Consider the following 10,873-nt stretch of genomic DNA (forward strand, 5'->3'; position numbering starts at 1 on the left):
AACGGCAATTGAAGTGCAACATAGCACAACATCATTAGAAGACGTCAGAGCACCAAAAAAGAAAAAGGTAAATTTATTTTCGTTTTTTTGTATTAAATTCATACACCCGGTCTATACTTTTTTTAGTGATTGGGTTGGGGGGGGGGGGTTGACAGGACCTATACCAAAAGAATAATATCCAAAAGACTACTCGGAGAAGGACATAAACGTTAGTGTTACACTCCATATTTTTGTACGTGAGAGTACATCGTAAGTCAATTGATGTAAGCTCGAAAATGAGATCATCTTTGAAAGTACATAAAGTAAGTTAACCATGTTACCGTGGAAATTACAAATATTTAAGATCATGAATAACAAGTACCAAGAGGGTTGAAAGGCTTAGAAGCTAAACGAATTGAAGAGAATAAGTTTCATCGAAAGTCGACAAGTTGGGAATGTTATAATATGTACTTTTAGGGTAAGGCTTGGGGCTTAACATTATAAAGAGGGTTATGTTATGAGTTATTTTAGTCGTACTATAGTCGTGTATTATATTTTGAAGTCAAGCGAGTTGTGGAACAAAAGTTGACAAAAGTTATCACAAGTTACATTCATAATGTGCTGAAAATTAGGTCAAATGCATCTAAGCTTTTCTCCAATATACCTGGAATTACAGGATGATCTGCCTACCAAATTGAAGATCTACGAGTCTAGTTTCTAATGCATTAAAGCATTTGTCGATACAACATTGGAGTAGCAAGATACTCACATTTTCGCAAGACTGCGCAAGCAACTTCCATTGGGACCCACTTAGGCGGTGGTCGGCCTACTTTACTTTAAAAACGATTTGGACGACCTTCATTTCTCATTTTTCGACCCCGCTTCATTCCTGCACACCTCCTAACCCTCCTGAATAGATACCATAAGTGTTTTAAGGGGAATACAAGTGAGTATACCATATTTTACCATTAAAAGTTAGTTCTAGTGAAGAACAACACCTCTTGAGGTTGTGTTGTCATTGAGGATAGTTGTGAACTGTGTTTTAGCTGAAATTTCAAGTTGTTGCTACTTCTTAAGATGAGTATAACAACCTACTACATGTGTTTGAAGTTATTTGTATGTTGGTTGCATTATTTGAGCAAGACACTATAAGAGGAGACTTGAAATAGTTTGAGATATTATTGTTCTTAATGGACTGTTTTGGAAAGGTTGTTTCCATGAACTTTAAATGGTCGGAAACCTTGAAAACTGACTTTTTATGATGTTATTGTTATTAATATATATTCTACATGTCGAACTTGCTTCTAGTACTGAGAATATAAAGAGAAAGGACAATATAACAATGAAAAGTTAAATTTGTTGTTGTTCTTGGATTATTGGGTTGTTTGAGGGTGAATTAGGAGATGAATATGAGATTAGAAGTCCTCCCATTGTACTAATATTATGCTGGATATATTGTTAAGTTAATGAATGAATGGCTTTGGGGTTAAAGGGTTCAAAATGGATTCAATCTGAGCTTGTCGCTCGTTATGTTAAATAGTAGTTTCGTCGGTGATGTTTATGCACTTATTGTTGTGTAGATTTGATTTGTGTTGTGGTGCTGAAAGTATATAGTTGAAGGTTATATGGGTTCTTGTTAGTTGATGAACTTGGGAAAGTAATGAAAATAGGGGAGATGCTGCCCGTTTTAATATAAAATAAGCTTGTCGTTCGATGTAGGGTAGTTGCATCTTTCGTAGCTTAACAATAACCTTATTATCGTTGTTGTAGATTAAAGTAAAACGAGACGAGTTCAACGTGGTTATTGAAAAGATTGTGATAAGGTATGTTAAGGCTACAACTTTCATTTATTTTGGCATGATCCTGTAACTACATGCGTTTGGTAACGAGACATAAAGAGAAGTTCGTACTGCTGAATTTATGTATATTATCCTAATCTCATAAGTTTTCATATTCTCCCTTATCGGGGCTTTATAGTCAGTTAAGTATTATTTTCTTTCAGTCAAGATGGAAGATGGTCTATATATATATATATATAGCATTATAGTATTTTCACCACCATCTAGCTATAATCGGTGGGCAGGCACTTTATTGGGCAACCTATGATCGACTGGTAAGTTAAATACCGAGCCTACTGTGGCCGAGCTCCTATGAGCGAGCCCAGAATGGCCGAGATACCGAGCCTAGTATGGCCAAGCACCTATGAGTGAGCCTACTATAGTAGAGCAGTTACACGTACCGATCCTTATAGGGCTGGACAACTATTTACTTACTATATTGAGAGAGTTGAGTCAGTATCAGCAGATAAGCATATCTTCAGATCATCTTTGACTACCAGTTACTTTCAGTTATTATATTATCAGTTTAGTTTTAGCTTTCAGTTATTGTACTGCGTTACACACTCGATACATTAATTCATACAGACGTCCCTTTTGCTATGGACGCTTCATTTCATGCCTGCAGGTCCTAATAGACAGCTAGATAGACCTTCCTAGTGGATAGAGTCAAATATCAGCTCGGTTGGTAACCTCCACTTCCTCGGAGTTACGAGGTCTAGACCTTAGAGTCCATTTTATATATACAGGTTTGATGGGTAGGTCGAGGCCCTGTCCCAACCATGATACAGTTCAGTTATCTCTAGAGGCTTGTAGACGAGTCCTGTATATTTTGTATGTTAGTATTGTGGCCTTGTTAGCCCTGTGTGCATGTTCAGTTTGGTATTGCTGGTTGTAGACGTTCATGGAGGCTTCTCGTCCTGCACAATTATGTATATGATCTTTTAGGTATATTTTACCTCTCAGATGAGAAAGACATTATTTTTAGATGATTCAAATTATGGGCTCGTCGGCCTTGATTGGTATTTTCAGCTTGCAGGTAGGCCTAATCGGCCTAAGTTGAGGGCTATCCCTGCATAGCTCATAGTTACAAAGTGGTACATTCGGGCCGAGTATGGCATCAGGTGCTGGCCACGTCTCTCCAAGTTTGGGGTGTGACACTTAGCCTCTAGAGATACATGAAGAGTGAGAAACCTCACCTTTAAAATATTAACATATTAATAAGCAAAGGTTCCTTGGATGACTAAGGGTGTTTTAGAACTTTCATACATGGATATTTCTAGAATCTGGACCCATTATATTAATACAACACCCATTGAAAGTGGACCACATAGGTCCTTTTGTTCTCCACGTGCTCCACCTTTTACTTTATCGTTTATTGCCTTTCTTTTATATTTTTTCATTGTCTAATGTCCAGAAACTTCATCTTCTTCACTGGAAAAAGGTATGACTCTCCCAACCTTCTTCAAACCTTCTTATACTTTTATTTCCTTGCTTAAAATTTTGGCTGGATTCTTTTCTTCCTCATCTTTCTTTTATGGTTTAATTTTTCGGGAACAATGAGCTGTTTTCCCTAATTTTTTCGTCATGTATTTGTTTCTATTTATAATGGATTCCTCTTGGTTTTCCTCTTTCCTTTTTTTTTTTATTTCTTTATGTTTTTTGCATTTCATTTTTCAGTGTCTAATTTTAAGACTTGGTCTTTTCTGATTTTGACTGACTTATCCTATGTCTTGCATGTGTGAGCTCATTGAGATGAATAATGGAAGTTAATTTATAGTGATTAGCATCTGTAAATTTCATATTTCTGTCTCCTGTTTCAGAATAAAATTTAGGACATCTTGAGCTTTTGGCTATTTTTGTTGATTACCTACATGCATGGCAGCTGGAATTCTTTTTCTGCCGAAAATTCTATTATCTTTATTGTTTATAGTGAAATTTATGCTACACTGAATAGTTTTTCGCTATTTTTATTTTTTTAAAGATGAATTTCTGTGGGTTGATCCATAGAAAAATATGGGTCAAGAGTTAGGCATTTTCTTTGTACGATCTCTTAATTAGGTAGGATTAACATCTAAATAGTAATACTTTTTTTTCTTTTTTGATATAATATACTATCTTGGCAGTGACAGATGATTAATGTAAACAGGAGTGTTACTTACATATCAGAAAAGTTAGTTTGATAAGTTTCCTACAATTAAACTATAAGTTTGATTATCTTCTGCATAATTAACCCATGCAATTGGAGTCAAAGGTAGTCAAATAGAATCTTCCCTCCTTGGACCATATTCTAAGAATGGAGAAATATGTTTCTTTACAAAAACCCATCTTCAGCAAAATATGCATTAGACTTTTAAGTATTGATATTTTTTATGAAATATTGCTTCTAATTTTTGTTGTGCTTAGGTGACTTCTGCTTTCTCCTCTTTCTTTTTTCCAGTAATTTTGTTGGAATAGTGGGGTGTTCCCTTAATTTTTTTCCAGCATTTGTCTATTTAGATTTTTGCAGGATTGTTCTTTGTCTTCCTCTTTTTGTGGCTTCATTCATGCTTCATGTGTTCCAGTTTTCATCTTCTAATTTTGGGATTTGGCCTTCCTTAATTTTGACTGAGTTATCCTATGTCTTGCATGTGTTAGCTATGTCTTGGGATGAATAGTGAAAGTTAATTTATAGTGGTTACTTGCAAAATTTGGTCTTCATATCTGCTATTTTGAATAAAATTTAGGACCCCTCCATCTTTTGGGAAGTTTTTTGTTGATTGCTTATATGCATGTCAATAATTCTACAACTAGGTTTCTCTTTTTCCTCAAAATTGTATTTTCTGATATCTGATGAGATTGCGACTATACTGAATTGGTTTGATTGCTGAAATTGTTACCTTAGAAGAAGTCTAAAGAACCACCATTCGCTGAAAAAATATTTGTAGGTGCTTCGTTGTGATCGATCATTCACGCTACTTATGGTGCGATAGATTGACCAACGAAATGAATTATTTTATGAATTTAGAATAAATTTCTAGAGCTTTGTGTTTAGCTTGAAATCGTGAAAGGAAAAATAAAAGAGGAAAAGTCAGTTGTGATTCTTTACTTTGAGATGGTAAAGAAGGCACATGGTATATTTCCGATGGAGGTCTTTTCTCCCACCAACAAGAGAAAAGTTACTTCATCTTTGATTCTGTGATTTATTGTATTTTCATTCCTGCCCTCAAATAGCTAATAAATGATAAGATTAGAGATAACCATGGCTTCAATTCCAACTAGCGCGAAGATAGAGAATTGATCCCTTCCTACTAAAAGGCATAACATATATATTGCTAATTTGAGATTCTTGATGCCAACTGGACAATTGCTTTCCATGTTTTTAAATTACTGTCCTTGAGGTTCTTGATACCAACTAGACAATTGCTTTCCATGTTCTTAAATTAGACTAACAGAAACAGAAAAAGGATTTGGGTTTTAGATCCAAAAACAACACTGTCTGCTTTTACCTTCAGTTGTATACACGCATGATATTTACCTCAAGTAATACTAATATATCATATTTTTCCCGTAAATTATCGCATACGTTTCCTCGATTAAGCTAGAGTATAATGGTTATTCAATTCTAATTTTCCAGGCTCTTGAGAGTGAACTTTGCTCCGGGGGTAAGTGAAAACTGTTGAGTTTCTTTTTAATATAGAAAGGTATTAAAAAGAAGGTGAATGAGAAATTGAGGGAAATAAAAATTTTGAGTAAAATTTTCAGTTTTCCTCTCCTTTTAGGTAGACATTGTCCCTCATTGGTAGAGGAAAAGGAGTTTGGTGGGTTTATATACAAATGCACTTCATGTAGCTCTTAAAAAGTTAGGAAGAAGGCAAACCTCGCATCGTCGCTCGGTTTCGGCTTCGGCTTTGGCTTCGGCTTCGGCTTTGATCAATCGATTGATTGATTAATTTTTTGGACCAAATTTATTTGTTAATAGTAAATATTAACGTAATAATATCCGTGTTTGTAACGGATATGTTCCAATCCGTGGATTTGTGCGTCTCCCACCATTGCCAAATGCTTGCTCCATTATAGCAAGTGATTGCTCCATTAGTTAGCAGCCTGGTGCTCCATCCACCATGACCAAGTGCTCCACTAAATGAGTGGCAGCGGGTCCGTGTTTAACAGCTAACTGCACTATAAATAGATGGTGCAAGCAGCTTGTTGAAGACACACTAGAAACAGAATTGAGAGCTATTGATCTTCTCTTCACCGAAAACTCAACGTTGGCTATAATTTGCATTCCTTCCTCTCAGAATTTCCATTCGACTTCTGAGTTTTCCTCCCTTGTTCTGCATTGTTTAAACTACAAACAAAGCATCCGTAAGTGTGATTTGCTGCCAAATTTTGTATTCGTTGAAACACTGGGGTTTGAAGTACCGCTACACCAGTGTGTAATTCTTTCTATCCTGGGAGGAAATAATCCATAACCTTGGGTACTAGGAGGGGATTAAATTCCTTAAGGAAACACTGTGAATTCACTGGGCTCGAATTAATTTCTGTTTTATTTATATTTACGTTTATAAGCTAACGTTCTAATTTCCAGAATCATTATTTACAAATACAAGCATAATAATAACAAAAACAGTATTGCTACACCAGGTAATTTTCGCAACTTCTGATCTATAACATTATCTGTTTAGCTACAATGCAACTTGCTTTTATCTTATGTTTTGTGTTATAATATGTAGATATTTGTTCCTATAGGAATAGATTAAATGTTACCCTTACAAACTTTCGATTTTAACAAAAGGCCTATATGAAATGCGTGCAAGTCAGATGTCTTCTAACAAAAGAAAGACGGATCAAGACCAAATTGGTCACACGACATGCCATCCATATCTTTGTGCCAAAAATAGTGAAAGAAACCTTAGGCGACGTATCGCATACAAAAAAATGACACCTGATAAAAAGGCAACACTTCTAGAGCGATGCCGGACTGAATATGCTGCGAAAAAGTGTCGTCTTTCTGAAATTTCTTCCGCCAATCCTTCCGATCAAAGTCATTCTTCTTCCGAATCTCAAAGGATGATTCCAGGACAAGCTGCTACCTTCCCAGAATGGTTGGTTGAATTGAACTGTAATATTCCATTAACTTTCGGCATTTTAGGCTACCTCAAATAGTTAACATATTTTGAGGTGCTGCCTGTATATTACATGCTTGACATCAGGAACATATAATGAAAACTTAACTACTTATAATGTTGCAGGACACACCTTAACACAGGTGGGGTGCTGGAATATCAACCAGCTATCCAGTTGTCCTTCCGTTCTAAAACGGGTTCCGAATTGTAAATTCTGCGGAGCTAGAAGATTTAAATATGAAACTCCTAGCTTTTGTTGTAGTAATAGTTCAGTAAAATTAGTTTCACAACGCCTACCTTCTGAGTTAAAAAGCCTTTACTTTGGCGTGAACGATGAATCCAATCATTTCCATACTTATATTAGAACATACAACAACATGTTCGCATTTACTTCACTTGGAGTAAAGTACGATAAGGAATTAGCAAAAACAACTCAAGGTGTCTATACATTTAGAGTTCAAGGACAAATTTACCATTTTATAAATAACCGCACCCCAGAGATAACAAAGCCAAAAATTTGCCATTTTAGAAGGACTTACTGATTTTCTAAGACTAGGCGAAAGAGAAGCTTTAAATATTGGCAGAAAAACATTCCTTCCTATTAGCTTTACTGGAGGTCCAAGAGATATGCGACGTCGATATATGGATGCCATTGAATTAGTACAAAACTTTGGAAAACCTGATATCTTTCTAACGGTGACATGTAATCCTTTATGGCCAGAGATAAAAGATTTATTACTACTAACTGGTAAAGTACAAAACAAACCGAATTTAGTGAGTCGCATATTTAAAGCAAAGGTAGAAGAGCTTAAGTCAGATATAATTAAAAAGTGTATATTTTGAAAAGTCGCTGCTTTTATGTACTCCATAGAATTCCAAAATGAGGTATTCCTCATGCTCATTTGTCACGACCTAAATCTACTAGGTCGTGATGGCGCCTAACATGGAACTAGGCAAGCCGACTCTTCTATCAAAACAACCCGATATTTCAAAATAAAGATTACTTTAGGCCAATAATTAACAAAACGATATAATATAAGTCTGAATAACAAAGTGCGGAAAGAAAAGCCCGACATCGGGGTATCACAAGTTATGAGCATCTACTAAAAACTGTCTAAAAATGCCAAGACTAATACAATCTGGGATAAACTACTAATAACAGCTAAAGGAAGATAGGATGGAGAAGAGCAAGGCTGTGATCACCATGCAGCTACCTTGCTAACTCCACAAATTCACGGTAGATAAAAAATCAACAATCGCAAGCACGTCTAGTAATTCCTGGATCTGCACACAGCGTGTAAGGAGTAATGTGAGTATGTCAACTCAGTAAGTAATAAAGGAGAATAAATATTGAGCAGTAGGAAACACATAAAATCTACATCATGAAATTCCAGTAGGTACAACATGCTTTCAAATCATTATGTGAGTCAATTTACCCCGTTTAAAAATCCAATTCCAATAAAACTGTCTAAAAACATCTTTCAATAACTTTTCCAACAAAATGATGAATAATGAGTAAAAATGATGAAAACATAAATAGCCCATCGGGCAAAAACATAAATCAAGAACAGCCCCTCGGACAACATCATATCACTCACTCAGGATACCCGCGCTCACTGGGTGTGTGCAGATTTCGGAGGGGCTCCTACAGCCCAAGCGCTATAACACGCACGGACAACTCACGTGCTGCACAGACAACTGACACGCTATAGTATCAATATCAGAATCTGCACGGACAACTCACGTGCTACAAACAACTTACGTGCTATACAGACAACTCATGTGCTATACTCTCAATATCCTCACAATTTCAGGCCCTCGGTTTCACTCAGTCATAAACCTCTCGAGCTACAAAGATCCCGAAATTCACCCAAACTCGGCCCATAGGCCCAAGTCTCGTAATCCGACAAAAATCATAAAACTAGCTCCTTTCACTTACAAGTCTATACATATCAAAACCATCAAAATCCGAGGTCAAATGGTCTCTCAAATCCTCAAATTAAACTCTCCAATTTTCAAGCCCTAACCCCTAAATTTCATCCCTAATTTCTATTAATGTCAGGTTTAATCAATTGAAAATTACCAAAATCACAAGTATTAAGCTCAAATAACTTACTTCAATGAGTATCCCCTTGATTCCCTCTTCAAAACCCTAAAAAAATCCGGATAGAAATGGTGAAGAATACCCGAAAATTCGCAAAGGGCTTCTTAAATACCTTCTGCCCAAGCATCTCGCACCTGCGGCCCATTTTCACGCATCTGCAGGGCCGTTTCTGCAGTCAAATCAACCGCATCTGCGGTTTTCACTTAACCGCCTATAACCGCTTCTACGGTCCAATATCCGCACCTGCGATCTCGCAGGTGCGCTCCTCCTTCCGCACCTGCGGTTCTTGGCTTCCTTGGCCTTGGCCGCTTCTGCGGTTACTTTTTTGCTTCTGCGGGCATCGCATATGCAGTCCCCACTCCGCAGGTGCGGTTATGACAGATCAGCAGCTTCAACTACCTTACCAAATTTCCAAATTCTCTGATAACCATCCGAAATCATCCCGAGCCCCTCAGGGCCTCAACCAAATTTACCAACATGTCACATATCAACATACAAACTTAGTCGAACCTCCGGATCACTCAAAACAATATTAAAACACCCAAATACTCCCCGATTCAAGCATAAGGATTTCCAAAATTCCAAATTTTGCAAACGATGTCGAAACCCACTAAATCACCTCCGAATGACCTGAAATTTTGCACACATGCCACAAATGACACTACGGACCTACAATTTCCAAAATTCCATTCCGACCCCGATATCAAGATTTCCACTGCCAACCGGAGAATGCCAAATTTCCAGTTTCGTCAATTCAAGCCTAATCCTATCACGGACCTCCAAATTACATTCCGAACACGCTCTTAATCCTAAAATTTCCGAACGGAGCTAACCGAACCATCAGAACTCACATCTGAGATCTTCTACACATAAGTCAACACCCGGTTGACTTTTCCAACTTAAGCTTCTAAATAAGAGACTAAGTGTCTCATTCCACTCCACAACCACTCGATACGACACAATACAGCTGAATAACACATAAAGAAGTGAAAATGGGGGAAACATGGCTATAATTCACAAAACGACCAGCCGGGTCGATACATCATTTCCTTATTATACTTGCTGACGAGTATAAATTATTGACACATGAGGCTTATGATAAAGTTGTTTGTGCCGAACTACCAGATGGTAATACAAATAGTCATTCACATTCTTTGGTTGTTAAGAATATGATGCATGGTCCTTGTGTTAAATCCTACAAGTCCATGCATGAAAAACATGAGACAATGTAAATTTAAATATCCTAGAGATTATGCCAACGAAACATCTAAAGGTAAGAATTCATATCCAATTTATAGAAGGTGAGATATCAGAAACTTTGTCAAAGTTAGAAGCCAATATCTTGACAATTTATGGGATGTTCCTTACAATCCATATCTACTGAGCAAGTTTAACTGTCACATGAATGTTGAAATTTGATCGGATGTTAAAGTTGTTTACTATATCAACAAATACATTTGTAAAGGGCATGATAAAATTGCTTTCAACGTACACAGTAATGATACCAATATAGAAATTGATGAAACCAGAGAATATAGATATGACAGATGGGTGTCAGCACCGGAGGCTATGTGGCATTTGTTTGCCTTTTCTATCAGTGAAATGACTCCCAATATCTACCATCTTCAACTACATCTTGAGAATCAACAATTTGTCTCCTTTAAGACAACTGCAAGTCTAAACACAATTTTAAATAATCCTGCAATTAAGAAAATAATGTTAACAGAATTATTTACAATGAATGAAACAAATAAGCGTGCTAAAGAGCTTCAGTTATTGTACACAGAATTTTCAGAACACTTCGTATGGTCAGTGAGTGATAAAATGTGGTCACCAAGATAACAAGG

The 10,873-nt window shown here is 36.6% G+C and overlaps 1 long non-coding RNA gene across 1 annotated transcript; it reads left to right on the forward strand.

Annotated features, from left to right (window-relative positions):
* Window positions 1-3,162: 3,162 nt before the first annotated feature.
* Window positions 3,163-7,279, forward strand: LOC107781080 (uncharacterized). The gene is made up of 2 exons (XR_012707714.1): window positions 3,163-6,901; window positions 7,049-7,279. It is a non-coding gene; the product is annotated as an uncharacterized LOC107781080 (long non-coding RNA).
* The last annotated feature ends 3,594 nt before the right edge of the window (window positions 7,280-10,873 follow it).

Source organism: Nicotiana tabacum, chromosome 3 (genome assembly GCF_000715075.1).
Source record: "Nicotiana tabacum cultivar K326 chromosome 3, ASM71507v2, whole genome shotgun sequence".
In the NCBI taxonomy this organism is placed as follows: Eukaryota; Viridiplantae; Streptophyta; class Magnoliopsida; order Solanales; family Solanaceae; genus Nicotiana; species Nicotiana tabacum.